We start from the raw sequence: 17,881 nt of genomic DNA on the forward strand, positions 1-17,881 counted from the left end.
GGCTATTATAAAGTAATTTAGTATTCTATGATCTATATAAAGGTGTTAGACATTGTGATATTTTATAGTGATTTTAATTATTATTTATTCCCTAATTGTATATCTATGTAAAATATATATTTTCAAAATTTTGATGTAAAAGAACAATCTTATTGTGTGTGGTTACAGGGGGTACTCAAGTCCCTCCTGGTGGTCATCACATTCATGTTCATACATACCTAGACTAAGAAGACTGAGAGACACTGCGGATGAATACACACATGATGATTTTACATGTACACCCATCAACATGAGTAAGGGTGTGTCACCTATCACCTATATATATATATATATATATATATATATATATATATATATATATATATATATCTACTATATAAAATCCTAGTGTCACTCACCGGACCATGAGTGCCTCTGTGCTGGTGTGGGGTTCTCTATCCTTCCTGCCGGCGCCTGTCCTGAGCCACGGCCGTCCGCCATCTTGATGGACTGCGCATGCGCAGCATCCATGAACTCTTGTGACCTTGCTTTTAACCTAATTGGTGGATCAATCACCTCACCCTATTTAAGGCACCTGTGGCCATGGTATCGTTGCCTGATCTTGAGTCTCATTCCCTGTGAGTCTCATTCCCTGTGAGTCTCATTCCCTGTGAGTCTCTGAAGGTGTCTCCTGTGTCCTGCTCGTATCTTCAGTTTCCTGCTGGATTACCTGCTCTGCTCATCGGCGGTTCCCATACCCGCTACTGACCCCTGTGTCCTGCTCGTGTCTTCAGCTGTCTGCTGGATTATCTGCTCTGCTCACCTGCGGTTCCCATACCCGCTACAGTCTCTCAGATCTCCTGCTGTGCCTGCATATCCTCGTGGGACAAGCTTCTCTACTCAGCAGTGGTATGCATACTTGTTATTGGCTATCAGCTGTTATCCTGCATATCCGCTTTGGACAAGCTTCTCTACTCAGCAGCGGTATCCATACCCGCTATAGACTATTAGCCGTGCGCTGCATATCTGTTTGAACAAGCTTCTCTACTCAGCAGCGATATGCATACTTGTTATTGACTATCAGTTGTTATCCTGCATATCCACTTTGGACAAGCCTCTCTACTCAGCAGCGGTATACATACTCGCTATAGACTATTAGCTGTGATGCTGCATATCTGTTTGGAACTAGCTCCTCTGGTCTCCAATTGTATTTATACAGTTATAGACTCTTATCACTCCTCCACTTATCCGCACCTGGACAAGTCCTCACCTCATCACAGCAGTGGTACAACTTGCTATGCGCAGACCACTGACTCTCCCGCTACCTACCTACACCTGGACAAGTCTTCCCTTCACAGCAGTGGTACAACTTGCTATACGCAGACCACTGACAGCTCCCGCTACCTACCTGCACCTGGACAAGTCTTCCCTTCACAGCAGTGGTACAACTTGCTATCCGCAGACCACTGACTCTCCCGTTACCTTCCTTCACCTGTTCACGTCCACTCTACTCTCCTACCAGTACAGCTAAAAGTCGCTGACTCTCCCACCAGTATAGCTGCAAGTCACTGACTCTCATCTATTCCATTGGCATTCTCTCTCCATCTGCTGTTATATACGTTCCTACTATTCACCCTACTGCCCAGAGGACCGCTGTGTAAACCCCGCCCCTCTGGTAAGCATTATCAACTGGTGAATCCTGGGCAGAACTCCTAGTGCCCGTGACACCTAGTGGCGTGTGTCTGTGTGTGGAAAAAAAAAACCAAGCTGCAGCGCCACCTGCTGGGTGAAGTTATACACTGACCTACTAAATTCTTAGTGTGTATGGGAAAAAAACTCAGAAAGGGCTGAAATTTGCTGCAGCACCACCTGCTGGGCCGAGTTATACACTGACCTACTAAATTCTTAGTGTGTGTGTGTGTGGAAAAAAAAACTCAGAAAGGGCTGAAATTTGGTATACTAAGATGTATTTAATTTGTTAATTTAATTTGTTAATTGTTAAAAGTGTTTATAAAGATTTAAAAAAAATATATATATATTTCTTGAAGGAGAAGTGACAGTTGGGAGTGGTTGGTGGTTGCCGGGGGTGACAGTTGGGAGTGGTTGGTGGTTGCTGGGGGTGACAGAGCGAGAGGAGAGTGATACTCAGGACCACTGAGAGAGATCCCTGTGTCTGGATAGACATCTGGATAGATGTGGCGATAAAGATGAAGGATGAGGTGATGGAGAAAAATGATGAGGTGGTGACATGTGGACAAAACCACGTTAAAAAAGGGCGCTTGCGTCGGGAAGTAACGCTCTTCCCCTGAGGAGGCCTGGGCTATGGCCCAAATGCATGACAAGAACCTTTTTAACACCTTAAGTAGCTTGATTTGACTAGAATGCATGAGTATCATGCATGGGTTAACTAGTATATATATATATATATATATATATATATATATACACACACATATATATATATATATATTTAGAGAGAGAGAGAGAGATATGTATATACATGTGTGTGTGTGTGTATGTATATATATATATATATATATATATATATATATATATATATATACATTCATTCAGATAACAGAATGAAACAATAGTTGTGCTGTGAAACACGCACACCTCCAGAGATTTCATTTGGAACATTTGTATAGAATAGTCCCTTCAATCAGAGGAAAAAGGTATCCTGTGTAATGTGCAATAATTAGTTCAGAAGCTGTATATACTCCAAAAAATTCTGTGGCATAAAGCGTATTTTATCCTGGCCACTAAGGAATTAGTGTTTAACACTTTCTCTGATGGGGAAGTTTGAGTGGTGATGGAAAACGGTAAAAACGGAAACATTTTTACCTTCCAGCAAATTATCAGATAAGCAATGTCAATCTTTAGCTGCAAGACGTAGGCAGCACAGAAACCATTCAGCATGGGAGTGTAGTTTCAATAAAGATTTCTTTTGATTCAATAAAAACTTATTCTTTCCTTACGCATTGAATGATTTGCGTAAAAGCATGGAGTTTAGGAGATGTTGTGTATGGTCCTCAAAACGCAAAACACAGCATAGTCATAAAAATCCAGAATGATATTTTAAAAAATAATAAAACAATAATATACCTTTGTGACCACACATTTCAAAACTATGTTCAAAAGCTTGTAAGAGTCATTTGCTAACATTCTTAAATTTTACTCCTCGTTGCATATGCTGTTACGAACAATAATCGGCATCATTTTAATTTATAGGATTGCAGTATAAAAGCTTAAGGATGCATGTAATAAAATGCATTCTACACAGTTAGAATAAGGAACCTCGTTAATAAGTGTAGCGATTCCACAATAGCTTAGTGTCCTTGTTATCATAAATGAAGAAAATCATTCAACACATACATCAATATGTCACCAATCAAGGATCTTGTGTGTATATATTATGCAACAATTGATGTTGAGCAAAATATTTAAAGATTAACCCAATATGGGTATAAACGGATATGGAGATTAGTAAAAATAGTTTACATGAGGAAGAGGATGTGTGTGCACTCAATGATGAAAATAATTCTTGTTTGGGTTGCTGCTTACCACCTGAAAAACAGTGTGGCAGATCACAGAGCACAGTCCATTCCACCAGTCTTTCCTGCATAGGTAAGCAGGGGGACTGAGGGGGGTACAGATTACCGGGTCCCTGGAATGCCTGGAGGGCCTGGCCTTCACCTGAAGCAGCCAGATATTTTTTTAGTACACTTTTTTTTTACCATCGGGGGATGCGTGACTGGTGTGGGGGGGGGTGTATGAGATTGGTTAGGGCAGTGGTTCCCAAACTATTTCAACTCGCGGCACCCTTAGAATCTCCATAATTTTTTCAAGACACCCCTTCAAAATAATTCCCGAGCAGTACCGTTTTATAAGTAGTTGGGTCAAAATAATGTAATAAGTATTTAGGTCAGGACAGAAACACTTAGTAAGCTATTTGCAAAAATAATAGACATAAATCCAAGGGAAAAGAATATTTTTATAGATTTTTTTTTCAATTATATTTCTGTCAAAGAATAATTTATAGCTAATACTAAGGAATAAAATCAAACAAAATAAAAAAAAAAAAAATCGTACAAAAATCATCACACTGTGCTCCTTCAAGATCACACTGTGCCCGTTCATCCACACACTCTGTGCACTCCTTCATCCACACACTATGTGCCCTCCTTCATCCAAACACTCTGTGCCCTCCTTCACATTCTGTGCTCTCCTTCATCCACACTCTGGCCATCTTCATCCTCACTCTGCCCCTCTTCATCCTCACTCTGCCCCTCTTCATCCTCACTCTGCCCCTCTACATCCTCACTTTGCCTCTCTTCATCCTCAATCTGTCCCCTCCTTTATTCCTTTACCACTCCTTTGCTGTTTCTTATCACCATTACCCCTCCACTTTCTTTACTTACCTTCTTTCCTCTATTTCTTCTGTCTTCTCTTCTGTCTTCTTATAAATGCGTCGGTGCCTGGGACCCAGCATCCTCCTCTCTCCTGCCGCTTCTCAATGAGTATGATGACGTCATGCCCGACATTCAGTAAGAAGCGAGGAGGGAGGAGGATGCTGGGTCCCAGGTGCCGCCGGATTGTTAAGTTTTTTTTCTCTTTTCTTCCTGGTCACGGTAATCCGGTAATCCGGTGGCAGCACCCCTGGGAGCCGCGGCACACACTTTGTGGGGGGGGGGGCTGTCAGCTGCTCCCGCTCACCACATAGCCTATAGAGTGTAAACTTAGGAGCTCTAGGATTATGAAATCTCACAAAACTAAGAGCTTCCTTGCTCACTCTGCAGGATGTTTCCACTCTGCACCAGCACAGTACAGGTAAGTATGCTGGGCTGGTGGGGAAGGGTTTCATAATGTGTCTGTGGAAGGGTTATAATATGCCTGGGGGTGTTACATGATGTGTCTGGGGGGGTGATGACATTTGTTTGCGGAGGTGATGTGATATGATGTGATGTGTTTAGGGGGTGGCTGTAGAATGGCGTGTTGTGGCTGAGGGATGGCATGATGTGGCTGTGGGATGGCATGATGTGTCTGGGGGGGCATGATGTGTCTAGGAGGTGGCTGGATGTGGCATGATGTGCCTGGGGTGTAGTGTGATATGGCATGATGTGGGTGGGGGGTGGAGTGATGTGGCTGACAGTTGGTGTGATGTGGCTGGGGGGGTGGTGTGATATGAGGAAGGATGGTGTGATGTGACTGGGGTGGTGTGAAGTGGCTAGGATGGTGGCATGATATGACTGGGGGTGGCCTGATGTGCCTGGGCAGTGCTGTGATGAGGCTGGGGGGGTGGCATAATGTGGCTGGGGAGGGCATGATAAATGTAATGTTTTATTATAATGTATGCTGCGTCATCTGTGTTATGTACTGTGTTCACTTATTGCTCGGTTTTCAATATTTCATGTACCTATACATTTTCCAAACAGGTCCCAACATTCCAGGATGCATACAAGAATTCAGTGCCAAGTTGTGAAAGCTGCAATAACAGGTAGGTGAGAGCAACACCATTTTAATACACAATATGTCAAAGAGGTGCAGCAACGTCCAATGTTAGCCATGCCCCGATGTTTTGACTACGCCCCCTTTAGCAGCACCGTTGCTGCGCGGTGGCAGACAGCCTTTTCCGTACCCATTTATGGAGGGGGGCAGCAAAAATTTAACTGGCGGCCCGGATCGAATGCACACACATCTTCATATGAACTGAATCTCCTTATCAGTTTATACCCATATCAGGTTAATTGTGATTCATTTTGCTCAACAGCAATTGTTGCATTCTATACACAAACAAGATCTGAATAGTGTAAACAACGATTGAGTAATCTAACCTCATCTTAGGTATACAGATAAGATTATATATAAAAATGTAACTCCTCTTAACCAAAATAAATTGTCAGATAAGTAAAATAAGCAAGTCTTGGTACAATTTAACTTCCTCTTATGTATATATGTATATATATAAGACTGTATCCAAAGCCATTCCTCCTCATATGTACAGATTGTTTATCAGACGATATAAACAATATGAGGCATAATTTTACATCCTCTCTAATGTACAGATAGGATTACATCCTCATAAATATATGTGTCACACCCCGGGCGATCGGGCTGCACATCCGATCCCCGGCGCTCTTACCTGGTCCCTCCTACTGCTCACTTTGTTCCGGCCGCCGCCATCTTCATTGATCTATTCATTCCCTCTGCTCCATTCCCATTGGCTAATGTTTTTGGCTCCAAACTTCAAAAGGCACCTCCTCCTGATGTTTGGTGCATGTTCTTTTAGTTACCTCCAAGGTGCTAGACATGACTTCTTTTCTCCTGCTGACGACAGAGCTGACACTCCATAGTGTACTTGCTGCCATTCCAGTGGCTCCTGTTGTCCCGCAGAGCTGACTCTCTACAGAATATTTCACCACCACTCCAGTGGTAATCCGTTGTTCGCAGAGCTGACACTCTACACAAAATTTCACCGCCACTCCAGTGTTAATCTGTTGTTCGCAGAGCTGACTCCATACAGAATATTTCACCGTCATTCCAGGGATAACCTGCAGACCACAGAGCTGATACCTCACAGCGTACTTGCCGCCATTCTAGTGGTAACCTGTTGTTCACAGAGCTAACACTCTACAGAGAATTTCACCGCCATTCCAGTGGTAACCTGCTGATTACAGCACTAACACTCCACAGTGCACTTGCCACCATTTCAGTGGTAACCTGTTGTTTGCAGAACTAACACTCTACAAAGTACTTCACCGCCACTTCTGTGGTAACCTCTACTACTACTCTTCTGCTCGTGTTGATCGCCATTGCTGACCATCTTTGCATATTCTCCTAAGGAGTTTCGTCTGGTTCTCCTAGTAAGGGCCGCGACCTGCGGGATTGACACAGCAAAGGCCAAACCGCCTTGCGACGGTTCCTGGTAAATACCGTCTCCCCGTTAGACTCCGCGCCTTACTTGAGTAGTGCAATCTAGGCAAACCGAGGGATCCATTTTTGAACCGTGACAATATGAACTGAATTGTGTATAATGTCATATTTCCTCCTAGGTGTAGATGAATAGTCAAATAGATAGTCAAGATTTACTGCACACTGCTATGGGGGAAATATACAATCCCCTTGAGGTGTCTAATTCCTATGGCTGCTGAGAATGTTGTATAACAGCCTTTTGGTTATACATTGACAATGGCTGCAGCTGTACTTTAGGCATGATAATTTTCATGCTAACAATCACTAATTATTGGACAGCTAAAAAGCTGAAAAACAAACAATACAATAACTGTCCCTAAGGGAATTACCTTATTACATTTGAAATAAATAGTGGGAACATGTAGAGCCAATAATTTAGATGACAGTTTACTGTGAGAACTATTCAATCCATGCTAAGACAATTAACTCTATCCCTATATATAATACAGAGTATAGTTTTTCACTATTGGATGATCTTTATTATAAAACGCCAGTAACTCTCACCAACTTGAACTGATTCAGGTGGTTGAAATATCATTATTTTATGTGACAGCAAGCAATACACAGCAATATAAAGTAATAATATAAGATACTATTAATATAATGTACAGCATAGTGAGGCATGGTTTGGTTTATGATATGCCATTTTAACTAACAGTTTTTATTTTTCACTATTTTCCCAGCACTTGTTAGTTTTTAATTGTTTTGCTACTAGTGATTATTTAGGACCAAATGGGAATCCTTTTCTTCTTCTTTTAATGAATTTGTAATAAAGGACAAGTTTTTCTTTGATGATATAAGAAATTCACAGAGTGCAACATGTATGACTTGTTCTTTACTCTGGGTATATATATTACTCAGTGTTTTGGGTGCATCACCCGAATCTCAATATCTCTCACATATTTGAAGCTGAATATAATCAATCGGGGATGTGAAATCCTGGTTCAGTGGTACTGTGTATGGTTGAATATTTTATATAGACAATAGTAGTATATGTGTGGGGGAGGGGCCAGGGTCACTAATGGGATGAATCTGATTCTTTTTATTGCCAGTTTCTCAATTTGTGAAAAAAAGACACCACATACTGCAGAGCAACCTCCCCGTTTACAGAGGAATGAATATGGGAACACTAATGACAACCTAAAAAGAAAAGGTAATAGTCACTCCAACCAGATCTAGTCCCAATATCTTGTTGTTTCGTTGTTTCTGCCATGGCGCAACCTGGGGTGCCTATAGCGGGGAGAAGAAGGGAGAAGAAATTCACGAGGAAACTCTGCCTGAAGAAATTCTTCAAAAAATGCGTTGAGGAAAGAAAAGAGGAACTAAACGACAACACCAAAGAAGACCCCTCATACGTCCACACAAACCTTAACACCAAGTCTAACTTCTTTCCGCAACACATGAAAGGGGCGTACATAAAAACCTTCGAAGCCCTAGTTGAAAAAGACCTCAGCAACTAAAAGACAAAAAGGTAAGATCTCCTAACCTTTCCCCACAGGAAAAACAAGCTCTCAAAGATCTTAAGAGAAACATAGACATTGTCCTGAAACTAGCCGACAAAGGAGGAGGAATAGTCATCCTGAACAAAACAGACTACCTAGAAGAAGCAAAGAGGCTCCTCAATGACAAGACCACATACAACCTACTGCAATCTGACCCCACAAGCAAATACCAAAAAGAGCTGCAGAAACTACTGAACAAGGGCTTAAAGGAAGGAATATTGAACAAGAAGGAACACGCCTACATCTTCAAACCACACCCAAGGATCCCATTGTTCTACTACCTACCGAAGATCCACAAAAATATTGAGAAACCATCTGGGATTGAATCACTTACCAGCAACCTATCAGAGTACATTGACCAATTCCTACAACCTCTGGTAAGCGCACAAAAAAGCCACCTCAAAGACACGACACGGATCCTGAAGATTCTACACGAAATCAATTGGAAATAGAACTACACCCTAGTCACCTGCGATGTGACCTCCCTCTACACCATCATCGACCACAAGAAAGGCTGCGAACACAGCAAACACTATCTAGAAGAAAACCCTAACGTTTCAACCAATCAAACAAACAGATTTCATCCTAGAAGCTGTATCCTTCATCCTTGACCACAACTATTTCTGGTTTGAAGGTGACTACTACAAACAGACAACTGGAATCGCAATGGGGACAAAATTCGCACCAAGCTACGCGAACATCTACATGGCAAAGTGGGAAGACGACATAATCTGGAACAACAACCCCCCCCCACACCAACATAGCAACATGATCAAGATATATAGATGACATCTTCTTCATATGGAAAGGAAACGACAAAGACCTCTCCTCCTTCTTCAACTATATCAACACCAACAACCTGAACCTAAAATTTACCTCAAACATAAGCAAGAATCAAGTAGAATTCCTGGACCTCACAATCTACATAGAAAACAACCGTATCCAAACCAAAACCTACATGAAGCCAGTTGACTACAACAGTTACATCCCAGCAAATAGCAACCACCATAAGACATGGCTCAAAAACATTTCCAGGAGGACAATTCAGAAGAATCAGAAGAAATTGCTCCTGCATGAGCACCTTCAAAGAACAGGCTGAAAAAATGAAACAGAAATTTATAAAAAGAAATTATGACCAAGAACACCTAAACAAAGAACTGGAAAAAACAGAAAACCTGGAAAGAGAAGAACTTCTCTTCTACAAACCCAAAGAAATGAAAAAAGAAAACACACCCCTTTTCATCAGGAACTACCACAGCCTGTTAGGAACCCCTCCAGCCGGCACAACACAACCCGGAGTCTACTCTGCCAGTCAGGTGTTCACTGGAGCCCCTGATGGTGGGGACAGACTGGGCTGCAGACTGACAGAGGGTCGTGAAGTGTGTACCGGCTGGGGAGAACCCAGGCATGAAGAGTCAGGTCCACGCAGAGGTCAAAGGCCGGTAGCAGGTATCAGCATCGATGAACAAGCTGAGGTCAGAGGTCACAGGCAAAGTAGCAGAACGGGTAAACAAGCCGAGGATCAGGGTCACAGGAAACACGAGCGAAGTCCAATACAAAGCCAGGGGTCATACACGGGGAGTCAAACGTAGATATCAGGACACAGGAACAGGAACAAAGCAGGTCAGCAGACTGGAGCACAGAAGCTATAACCGGCAATGAGGCAGCAGACCTCATTGCCTTAAATACCCAGCTGAACCAATCACAGGTTGAACACACTCCTGCAGGTAATAGAGCAGTCACTAATAGAGCCAATCAGGGCTTGCCCCTGGCCTGCACAGTTGCAGGCTAATGCCTGTAATTGCCTCCTATAATCTGCCCATATTAATTAGCCCACAGGCTATAGAACGCTGCGCCCGGCTTCCTCCTATTGCCGGGACGCAGCTCTGAAGCTTCTGCTGGTTGCCCCGGCAACGGCCGGGTTATGGCCGGAAATGACGTCCCGGTCGCCATGGCAATGGCCGGGACGCGGGTGAGTGAGTCGCGGCGGCTGGGCACCGCCGCGGCTCGTAACAGTACCCCCCGCTTGAGGAGGGGTCGAGGGACCCCGACATCCCGGTTTTCTAGGGAATTTTTTGAAGAACTCCTTCAGTTTCTTTGGGGCATGGAGTTGTCTCTGCGGAACCCAAGATCGCTCTTCCAATCCGCGATTCCTCCATTGTACAAGGAAATGCACCTGTCCTTGAACTTTTTTAGAATCAAGGACCTTTTGAATCACGAATTTTTGTGGCCCACTGGAACCTCTCCCAGGCACACTTGAAGACTGGGCTTGACCAGGATAAAGCACTGGCTTCAATAGGGAACAATGAAAGGTGTTTGGAATTCTTAACGAGCCTGGAATTTTTAACCTAAATGCGACGGAGTTCACCTGCTTGATGATAAGAAACGGCCCGATGAACTTAGGGCCCAATTTCTTGCAAGGTTGTCTGAGCCTGATATTTTTTGTAGACAGCCAGACTTTCTGGCCAACCTTAAGGGAGCAGGGGATACGGTGTCGGTCCGATTTTTTTTTTTGCAACAAGTGAGGTTTGTTTTAACGATGAATGTACTTTCTTCCAGACAACTCTGAGATCCCTGGCAGTGGAACGGATCTCCTGGATACCAACGGACTGGAGTGAATACAAAGAGTTAGATCTGGGGTGGAAACCATAATTGCAAAAGAACGGAGAGGTTTTGGTGGATGAGTGACAGGAGTTGTTACAGGCAAATTCTGCCCAGGGCAACAAGGAGGACCAGTTGTCATGGAACTCCGATATGTAGCATCGCAAGAACTTCTCCAAGGACTGGTTAACCCTTTCAGTCTGCCCATTTGACTGAGGGTGGTATGCAGATGATAAACTGACCTTGATTCCCAGGAGGGTACAGAATGATCTCCAGAACTGCGCTATGAACTGGGAACCCCGATTGGAGACGATGTCTGTAGGGAGTCCATGGAGGCGGAAAATGTGTTGAATGAACAAGACTGCCAAATCTCGAGCAGTAGGAAGCCTAGTGAGTGGAATGAAATGCGCCATCTTGCTGAACCGGTCTACCACGACCCAAATGGTATTGTGTCCCGCAGAGGGTGGCAGATCGACTATAAAGTCCATGGACAGATGTGTCCAAGGTTTAGCAGGGGCGGCCAACGGAACTAACTGACCTACTGGGCGAGTCCTGGGAACTTTGTTCCTGGCACAAACTTCACAGGACCTGACGTGACTCTTGACATCAGCAGACAGAGACGGCCACCATACAGTACGGGAAAGGATTTCCAGTGTTTTGTAGACTCCAGGATGCCCAGCAGTCCGACTGTTGTGTGCCTCAGCAAGGACTGTCTTCCTTAGATGAACTGGGACAAACAAACATCCTACCGGAGTGTTATCAGGAGCCAACCTCTGGAACCTTTGTAAGGTACAGCTCAAATCTTGGGTTAATCCGGCATGAATCATAGACACAGGAACAATAGGCTCTGAGCAGGTGACCGGAGCATGATGTGCCAGGAAACTTCTAGACAGGGCGTCCGCTTGAATATTTTTGGAACCAGGACGATAGGTGATAATAAAGTTGAACCGAGTGAAGAACAGCGACCACCGAGCCTGTCGGGGGTTCAGACGTTTGGCTGACTGTATATACTGTAAGTTCTTATGATCCGTTATAACGGAGATCTGGTGTGCAGCGCCTTCCAACCAGTGTCGCCATTCCTCAAAGGCCCATTTAATTGCCAGCAATTCTCGGTTTCCCACGTCATAGTTGGTTTCCGCTGATGAGAACTGACGGGAAAAAAAGGCACATGGATGTAAGCGGTGGGTCTGGGGGTCTTTTTGTGACAAGACAGCCCCAGCACCGACGTCAGAAGCATCTACCTCAAGAACAAACGGTACCCTAGGATCCGGATGTCTGAGAACCTGAGCAGACACAAAAGCTTTCTTCAGGGTTTTGAATGCATTTATTGCCTGTTGTGACCAAACAGTTGGATCACCTCCTTTGCGGGTCAAGGTGACAATAGGAGCCACGATATCAGCAAAGCCGCCAATAAACCTCCTGTAGTAATTGGCGAATCCCAGGAATCTCTGGACCGCCTTGAGGTTATTCGGTTGAATCCAATCCAGAATTGCTTGGACCTTGGTTGGGTCCATGGAGAAACCTTCTGAGGAGATTAGATAATCGAGGAAGGATACCTTCTGGACCTCGAACTCGCATTTCTCGAGTTTCGCGTAGAGGTGATGTTCCCGTAATTTCTGTAGGATTTGTCTGACATGACCCTGGTGCGCAGACAACGATTTTGAATATATGAGGATGTCATCAAGGTAAACAACAACAAAGTGTCCCAGGAACTCACGTAACACCTCATTAATCAAATCCTGAAATACGGCAGGAGCATTACTCAGGCCAAATGGCATGACCAGGTATTCGTAATGGCCCGAGAGCGTGTTGAACGCCGTCTTCCACTCATCACCTGCTCTAATACGTATGAGATTATAGGCTCCACGAAGATCAATTTTTGTGAAGATAGTGGCTCCTCTTAATTGATCAAAAAGAACGGAGATGAGGGGAAGGGGGTAGGTGTTCTTAACCGTAATAAGGTTCAGCCCTCGATAGTCGATACAGGGTCTGAGTCCACCGTCCTACTTGGGTACAAAGAAACACCCTGCTCCTACTGGGGACTTGGATGGCCTGATGAAGCCCTTCTCCAAGTTTTCGTCAATATACTCCTGCATGGATTTGGTCTCTGGACCGGAGAGAGGATACAAGCGTCCCTTGGGTAATTAAGAGCCCGGAATGAGCTCAATGGCACAGTCGAAATTTCGGTGCGGTGGTAGTGTGTCAGCAGCCTTTTTGGAGAAAACATCCCAGTAGTCATGATACTGAGAAGGGAGCTGCTCCGGAATAGACTGAATAATACGTAGAGTTAGTGTCAAGCAAGACTGTGTACAATGGGGGCTCCACTGGACAATTTCTCCTTTTGTCCAATCCATGACGGGGTTATGGCAGGATAGCCAAGGATGGCCCAGAATTAAAGGAACCGACGGACATTCGATAAGACGTAAGACTATGGATTCCGAATGGAGAGCGCCAATGTTCAACTGTAGTGGTGGGGTCTCCCAAGTAATCTTGCCGCCTGGCAACGGACTACCATCTAAGCCACATACCGTAATGGCAGATTGGAGTTTAATCCGCGGAATCCCAGCAGAGCGGGCAAACTCGATGTCAAGGAAGTTGCCAGCAGCTCCACTGTCAATGAAGGCTGATAGTTTCGTAGAACGAGCACTGAACGTGAGCTGTGCAGGGACCAATAGTGCATTTTTCGGGGAAACGATCTGCAGACCTAAGTGAACTTTCTCCTCGTTCCCAAGGCATGCTCGTCCCGACTTGTTTGGGCAAGAACGGGAGAAATGGCCCCTTGTGCCACAATACAAACATAAGCCTTGTGACCGTCTCCTGTCTCTTTCTTCAGAGGAAAGACGATATGCTCCCAATTGCATTGGTTCCTCACCAACCTGGGAGATAGGAATGAAGGTGGATGGAGGTGATGCTGTTTCCTTTTCAGTTTTCCGCTCCTTATATCTCCTGTCAATTTTAATGGAGAGGTGCATCAGATCCTCCAGAGAGCTAGGAGACGGGTATTGCACCAAAGAATCTTTAATCTGTTCGGATAGGCCGACACGGAACTGACTACGTAAGGCAGGGTCGTTCCATCCACTATCAGGTGACCATCTACGGAACTCAGCGCAATATTCTTCTGCCGACCGTCGGCCTTGATTCAAAGACCGTAGATGAGCTTCCGCGGAGGCCACTCGATCCGGGTCATCATACAGTAGACCCAATGCCTCAAAGAACGAGTCTACGGACTGCGTGGCAGGACTGGTCTGTGGCAAAGAAAACGCCCAGGACTGGGGGTCACCTTGTAGAAGGGAAATAGTAATCCCAACTGCTCTGAACCGGAGGAGCGGGGTCTCATCCGAAAATAGAGCTTGCAGCTCTCCCTGAAATTCCGAAACAGGGTTCTATTTCCGGAGAACCGATCCGGTAAATTCATTTTGGGCTCACAGATGGGATCTAGAGTAGGTTGTGAAGCTTTTGTGGCTTCTTCTTGAACAGACATACGCTCAGCCAATCCCTGCATCCTCTGATACAAGGACTCAACATGGCCTGCTAGGGTTTGTGCCGGAGACGGTGTGGATCCACTTGCATCCATTCTGACCTTGTCTCCGTGAGTGGGCCGGTTATAATGTTAGGAACCCCTCCAGCCGGCACAACACAACCCGGAGTCTACTCTGCCAGTCAGGTGTTCACTGGAGCCCCTGATGGTGGGGACAGACTGGGCTGCAGACTGACAGAGGGTCGTGAAGTGTGTACCGGCTGGGGAGAACCCAGGCATGAAGAGTCAGGTCCACGCAGAGGTCAAAGGCCGGCAGCAGGTATCAGCATCGATGAACAAGCTGAGGTCAGAGGTCACAGGCAAAGTAGCAGAACGGGTAAACAAGCCGAGGATCATGGTCACAGGAAACACGAGCGAAGTCCAATACAAAGCCAGGGGTCATACACGGGGAGTCAAACGTAGATATCAGGACACAGGAACAGGAACAAAGCAGGTCAGCAGACTGGATCACAGAAGCTATAACCAGCAATGAGGCAGCAGACCTCATTGCCTTAAATACCCAGCTGAACCAATCACAGGTTGAACACACTCCTGCAGGTAATAGAGCAGTCACTAATAGAGCCAATCAGGGCTTGCCCCTGGCCTGCACAGTTGCAGGCTAATGCCTGTAATTGCCTCCTATAATCTGCCCATATTAATTAGCCCACAGGCTATAGAACGCTGCGCCCGGCTTCCTCCTATTGCCGGGACGCAGCTCTGAAGCTTCTGCTGGTTGCCCCGGCAACGGTCGGGTTATGGCCGGAAATGACGTCCCGGTCGCCATGGCGACGGCCGGGACGCGGGTGAGTGAGTCGCGGCGGCTGGGCACCGCCGCGGCTCGTAACACAGCCATCACAGGAAATTGGAAAACATCCTAAGAAAACACTGGCACATCCTACTCCAGGACGAACAATAAGGAGAATATATACCACCAAAACCATGAATAGTAAACAGGAATGCAAGGAACCTGAAAAACATGGTAACGGCCAGCTTCATCCCCAAAAACGAAAAAAAGAACAAGGAAACCTGGATAAAAGAAGGTAAAAGGGGATTCTACCATTGCAACAGATGCATGGCATGCAGAACAACCAAACACAGCTCCACCAAACCAACCAGCAACTTCAGCCCCAATTCAAACGGAAGCGCACATAAATTGAAGAGAAAATGACCTGCGATTCCACAGGAATCATCTATCTCCTTGAATGCCCCAGCGGACTACAATACATAGGAAGAACAATTAGGGACCTGAAGACAAGAATCCAGGAACATATAAGAAAACATAAGAAAAGGAGTACAGAACCACAGTGTTTCAGGTCGAAACATAATCAAGACCCCACAGGACTTACATTCACAGCCATAGAATTAAATCCTCATAACAGCAGCCCCCCCCTCCCCAGGAGAATCATCATATTTCTTAGCATTAATCACAATATCAGTTTCTAAGATGGACACATCTGTACCCACCCATCCAAGGAACTACGCCATGACCACTATCAGTGGTCACTACCACTATCCATATCCATATCACCATCCCAAAAATCGCAGCACATCAAACCCCCGCCCCATATCCCCCATTGTCAAGCACCCTATCTGCGGCATATCTCCATATTAAAGCGAGCTGTGCATTATCCTCAAGAGCATTATGCAAAACATCCCCAATATATTAAATTTATGCACCAAGCCCCACCAATGTCCCCTCGCTAAAAATAAATCCCCCCGTACACACCACGCACTGTCACCATTGACTAGCCAGCCCATCCCTTTTTGTCACCCCCCCATAGGTTAAGATGCAGCATAAATTTTTCCTCTGAACCTCAGCCACCCCACCCCAGGACAATCACACGATCTCTCAGCACCTACTCCCAAAAAGTTTCCAATATAGACATACTTCGTACCCACCCATCCAAGGAATAGCGCCATGAACACAATCCTTATAACCATCTCCAATCTCGCAGCATATTAAACCCCCCCATCCCCCACTGACACTCACCCTATCCGCGGTGATTGCCCTAATAAAACCATTCTGTATCATCACCCTCAATAGCACACGTAAAACATCCCAAACATAGTCAATTTATGCCCCACCAGTGTCTCCTCGCAAAAAACAAATTCCCTCATAAGCACCACGCACTATCAACATCAATCCAGAATAATATCCCTAATAATATCCACTATCAAAAACTATACAAATATAAATAAAATGATTCCAATCCCACCCCATCTCCTGCCCATTCCCTATTCCCCTCCCCTCCAGCTTCCCGATTGGATGGATCACCAGAACTCTGGAATAAAAGGATCAGTAGACTTACAAAGCCACCATATCCCTGACGAAGTCCACGGACGAAACGCGTTGGTAATAGAAGGCAGAACTCAAAGTAGAGGACCAAAAGATTCTGCAAGCTGTTAACCACCCTATAAGAACTCTTTCTCACCGAACCACAACCGCTGAGAGAAGGCAGGAGATACAGCGGCTGACAACATCTAGCAGTGGAACGCACTGGCGCCTGTGCTTTCCACTCACTGCACCATAAGTGTGGCATTTGGAACGCATATGCATTCCAACTGCCGAACAAGAACACCGCTCGGCCAGGCTACCGCATCTCCTCCCTGATTCCTTGGAAGATAGAAAAGGGCAATTCATCTGCTCCACTCCAGCACCAGCCTATTTAGGCACCAATACAAACTCCTCTTATAAGAGCAGCCTATGAAGAGCAGATACTGATACCTCCACATCCCACCCACAACACAGTATATCTAAACTAGATACGCACATCACATCGCCCAGCAACACACACTCTTCATTGCCATTATTAATCCAACACACATATATTAGAGGATTCTAGTATATCATCCCCTTATGCCCTGAACCTATACAACAACTTACTCTCAAAAGTATCACCTTGAAACAACCAAGTCTCAACTCTGAGCCCCCAGGATAACCTCCTATAATATACCCTATGACAGGGGCCTCCCAAATAGTGCTATTTGGTAGCACCAATACCAGATACTCTCTGAGCTATAAACAGGAGTGATCCTCTGTAAATACCCAAATTACAAGGCTATAAACTTAGAGCTATAAACTCAGAGCTATAAACATCCAATACCACCATAATATCCCAGGGCTATAAACTCCTGACTAGCAGTCAGCGGTTAAAAATCCACGCACAATATACACCGCATAAGAGCTATAGATGCAAAGCAAAAGGGCTACAACATTGAAAACTGCAAAACGAGATATAATCATCTGCTATATTCACTTGCACCAAAGTATATTGTCTATACCGCTTCTACTGCTACCCCCCATAACCCC

Source organism: Mixophyes fleayi, chromosome 4 (assembly GCF_038048845.1).
Source record: "Mixophyes fleayi isolate aMixFle1 chromosome 4, aMixFle1.hap1, whole genome shotgun sequence".
NCBI lineage: Eukaryota > Metazoa > Chordata > Amphibia > Anura > Limnodynastidae > Mixophyes > Mixophyes fleayi.